At 30.2% G+C, this 5,122-nt stretch overlaps 1 protein-coding gene across 4 annotated transcripts in view; it reads right to left on the bottom strand.

Moving 5' to 3' along the window:
- Window positions 1-3,272, bottom strand: part of 5-HT7 (5-hydroxytryptamine receptor 7) — a gene marked incomplete at its 5' end in the record, with an annotated part of 376,882 nt that extends 373,610 nt beyond the window's left edge. For all 4 annotated transcript variants that reach the window (XM_067050467.1, XM_067050469.1, XM_067050468.1 and 1 more), the window contains 1 exon segment: window positions 3,235-3,272.
- Between the last annotated feature and the right edge of the window lie 1,850 nt (window positions 3,273-5,122).

The raw sequence follows: 5,122 nt of genomic DNA, 5'->3' as shown, positions 1-5,122 counted from the left end.
CATGATTTTATTTTCTTGTATTTGCAATAAATAGGTGTTTTTGTTTAAAGTGTGTTTGTTGATTTCTCTTGGAGCTCACCTAAGTAAAATACAGTAACCATAAAAACCGAGGTAACAACAGTAGTTTTGAAAGAGTAGAGATGAGAAAGATATGTTCGCAGATGATTTGAATAAATTGAAAAGGATAGGAAAATAAGTATTTTACAGAATTTCTAAAATAAAAACTCACATTAATCGTTTCATTATTATATTTAAACAAAAAACAAAGTAAAATATTACTTTATTAAATATATCTCAACAAAAAATAAAGAATCCCTCAGATTAAATAGGTATTAGAAAAAAAAATCTGTAATTTTAAATTAATGATGAATAGCGATTCATTGTATACAAAATTATATTAATATTTTCTTACCATGACAGAAATTCTATTCAATGGTAATTTAACAAATAAAATTTTATATTCATGCGTTCTATTGAAGAGTACTCAAGAGGCGAGATAAAAAGTTACTGAAATTAATATTTAATAAATTTAGATAACGTGAACAAATATTTATTAATATTATCATTGCCATTAATGACTCAGTATTTTCTAAAAATTAAATTATTATTTACAAATTAAAAACTCCATAGAACTATAGCATTATTTTGTCATAATGGCGTTAGATCATATTATGAGCAGTAAATTCAGTTCCGTCGATTCCACGTCCGATTTCATTTAAAATTTAGGTGATTGTATACTTTTCGTCTTTATCAAGACTACTATAAGTTATCATAAACCTGATAACTTTCATCATTAAATTCTGAAATACCGTATGAACACGGCACGGATAGATTTTTTCAATTTATAAAGGTTTATCGTAAGACTAGTGGTTATATTATGGTCTAAAACATGGTCTATGACCAGAGAAGCTGAACGGACGTTCAACTCCTGGAAGAGGAAGGTATTGAAAATGATATGGTAACGAATCGTGGAGAATGGGATTTGGAGAAGAAGAAATAAGGGCGAGCTGATGGAACTGTTTGGGAAATCCACCATCGTGGCATTAGTAAAAAGAGCTCGAATAAGATGGATACGATATGCAGAGAGGATGCCCGATCAAAGGATGCTGTATGGGAAACCGGGTGAAATACGAAAGAAAAGACGTCCCCGGATCAGATGGCTGGATGATGTGGCGGAGGTTCTAAGGCGGTTGAATGTTCAAAGGAGGAGGAACAGACCAAGAGATCGTGGATATTGGTTAGCAGTGCTGGAGGAGGAACGGAATCTTTTAGGACTGCAAAACCAAAAAATTTTCATCAATTGTTGTTACGGTTGTCATGGTGAAATAAAAACACTGGATAGATCTGTGTAGGCAAGAGGTGTTACGGTTGTTATGGTGAAAAAAAAACATTAGCGATATGTTTTAGACGGGTGGGTTTTATTTTTTTGGTGAAGGCGACAGTTTTGATTTTGAACACGTATGTTCAGAGGAGTGGGTTTTGGTTTTGTGAAGGTGACAGTTTGATTTTCGAACACGTTACGATTGTTCAATGTGAAGTGGTAATAGTTTAAAGGCCTATTATAGTCTTTACTGTTTGAACCGAAGTAGCACCATATGAGAAATGTCATCTCATATGTTTTATTTTTCAAAATTATGGTGTTTCACTTCAATAGATGGTTATTAACACTGGAAGTGGAGGTATAGTGGAGTGCGTAGCAAGGAATCTTCAGCACGTCCTGGATAGGAGAATTGCGGCATTACATCGTTAGAGATTATATCTCTATAATTCTGGTGATACGGTGACCGGAAAGGAAATATTGGACAACCTTATATTCGGCCAGGAGTGCACCCAAGGACCAGGTGGGGTTTGAAATAAATTTGATTTTATACTCTTTTGGATAATAACATAAATATAGTTATTAAGGTTAAGCATTTAAGTTAAGGTTAAGTAAACCTAAAAGTTTTAATTGTTTTATTAATTCTTTTTTTTTCCTTTTTCATTCTTTGTATATGTATTTCTTCTTATTATTAAACTTTTTTACGTATAGTTCTGCTGTTCTTTCTCTGCATTCAACTTGTTAATTTACTTTTTTTTTTTTTTGTTGTCCACGGAATATTACGATAATTCAACAGGTGGGTAGGTAACACCCCTAGGTTTTCCGTTATCTACATGTAACGGTATTCGCCAGTGGTAATAACTCAACAATTGTTAGGAGTATATTTTAGTTACATTGTGGGCATATTGTTTCGGGGTTTTCGTTATTTCCAGGGAGCAATTTATTCTTTATTGTTTTTGTTTTTTTCTCCTTTGTCATAATTATTATTTTTTTCCCTTCAACTCACCCCCTTCTCCGCTGAACGATAAACATATAAATATGAATAAGTGAAAATTTGCGGTTATATTGTCTATTACAGACCTTTGCTTAGAGATAATAAAGTTTTCTGTCAAAAGTTGGTTAGTTATATAATATATACCAGTAAGTTTGATATGGTCATGGAAATATCATTTACAATTGTGTAACTGTATTTTTTTTCATAAACGAAGTTAATATGTTCTTAATGAAAATAAATATAGCAATGTAAGTAAATAAGTTTTTAATCTGCACTAAATTAGAACCATAACATCCAATACGACCGATCAGTTTTGTCCACACATTTATATTTATAGATGCAATAAAGTATACATTATAGCTTGAAATACAATTCTTTAGTGAGTTATACATGCTGATATGTCAACAGTCTGTACTATTAACGATCACATTTATTCTGTACAATAAACGATAAATTGTTCGAGTATGATACTATGTTATAAGATATAAAATAAAAAGTGATGTCATGGAATTCAACGTAACTCCAATTACGTATTTTACGATGTTTTAAATAAACAGAAATAATTTTAATAGCTGTTTATATTGCCATGTGTAAATAATCCCGGTTCCGTGTCTATGACCTGCAGATATAATCATTATTACATAACGCTGCATTTATTTATTTATTTTTTTTTGACACTGAAAATCTGTGTCCAGTCTGTAAAGGTATAAGAGATATTTTTCATATATTTTAAATAAAGTTTAGAAAGAATGTTCATATTTTAAATAACAATGAAGGAGAAATTTCAAGTGATAATATTTTATTTAGTCAACCAACTATAAATCAACTTAATTAAGGTAAGCCTTAGGTAAATAATATATACCTTTTCAAACACAACACATTATTTCAGGAATAAAAATAATTATTAGGAATTAAATCTTACCAGACCAAGAAAAGATCCTTCAAGAATAGTTGACTAACCTAAAAAGAAAAATATCGTAAATAAGGTTTCAATTTAAGAAATATGTTTTTGTATACATTTTTTTATTACATTAATATTTTTTAAATTTATTATATTTTTAATGATAAACTTATCAGAAGTTGAACTCTATTCACGATCAATAATTCAATAATACTGAATCTAACGATGAATAAAATATTAGATGAGATCGTTTACCAAACTCTATCTCCCTTAGTATACAGTTTTATCAACCAATAAATTGCTTAGGTCGCGTAACCATAACAGTTTTGGTAAAGTTACTAAGTGAGGAAGAAACCGGAGTTATAGGAGAACTTGGTAGTTTACCAGGAGTACTCAGGAGCATTTTAGTAGAGTATAAGAAGGGCTTCACCACTCTACTGCTTCGCAAGTTTCATCCAGGACATCTTAGGAGCCTGTCACCTCAGCCCTAATAAGAAGCTACTGGGTCCAACTTTAGTCGGTTCCGTTTACACACAGAATAACTAAGGCAAGGTACCGAGGTGCAGTTACTAGGTGAACCCCATATAATAAAAATCATAAATCCTGATCAGGAAAAATTGTGTAACTGAGCAATAAATTAGAGATATTTAATAGCAGATCTTAACTCAAACTAAAAGAATGTCAAGTCAATCGGACCAAAAGAGTGAAGGGACTACAGGCTACCAATAGAAAATATTAAGGATATAAATAAGGTATAGTATAATTATAACTATATAACTTAGTTATAATATATTATAAATAAGGATATAAAAAGTTGTTTATAGGTAATTTTCGACACAATAAAATATTGGGGTGATTTACTAAAAAATAAATGAAAAAAAAGTTCTCTAATAGACCAGATTAATACTTACTAAACTAAAAAAATACCGCTAATAAAGCAAAGTGATATAAAACTGATAAAAGTAATCACTTAAATAGTGATTAAGTACCGGAATAAATCAATATGGTGACATATCAAAGCAACTATTAAGACTATGATATCATATGCAGTCTAATGCTTTGAAAATTCATGGGCGCCATCAGTAGCTCAAAAGGCGTGTTGTATCCATTAAAATGTAATCACTGGGAATATCAGGATTCAACCAGGATAACACTATATAGATTTCCGAACTAAAATTTTAATACCATTCTACCAAATATTTTCATTTTTATTTTTCGGTAAAGACTCCCATTGGAGTCCTATACTGCCTAATCATGGTTGGGGGTCAACATTTTTCATTTTGTGGGACCGCCACTCAATGAAAAAAGTCTACAGCCGGATTTGAACCGGCACCGCCAATAGACATCAAATTGGTAGACTGTGTCTAGCTTTAATATTTTCATCTTAAAGAACTAACATAATTTATCCAATTTAAATCTTGTTATTTTATATCTTATATCTCATACTTTTTATCTTATATCTCATTAATAGGGCTAGGCATTTATATGTAATTAAAAATACTAAAAAAGCATATGTGTAAAAATATTTTTATAAATATGCAAATTTAATACCTACATATCTACATTTTAAAAACTGATCAGTTATCAGGGATAGAAACTGGAAACTTGTGCATTTTTAAACATAAAATTATGTCAAATGAAGATATTCAGGGTTACGTCAAGAACATGAAAAATAGTTTTCAACAATTTATTAATTACCAACATTGCACCATTCACAAAAAGTCATCAGGACAAACCCATTATAAAAGAATAGGTAGGATTAATTTAAGAAAATACTACAATTAAATGAAACAGGTATAATGATCAGCTTTAAAAAGACATCGATATAAACAATCTAGCATAAAACATAAATCAAAATTCATAGTAATGAGTAATGAACTGAGGAAAATGAATATATTTTACCAAATAT

The sequence above is a fragment of the Halyomorpha halys genome, unplaced genomic scaffold (assembly GCF_000696795.3).
Source record: "Halyomorpha halys isolate HHAL.00 unplaced genomic scaffold, Hhal_1.1 Scaffold536.1, whole genome shotgun sequence".
Lineage (NCBI taxonomy): Eukaryota > Metazoa > Arthropoda > Insecta > Hemiptera > Pentatomidae > Halyomorpha > Halyomorpha halys.
Note: the sequence above shows the minus strand (reverse complement) of the source record. Positions and strands in the feature narration are given on the sequence as shown.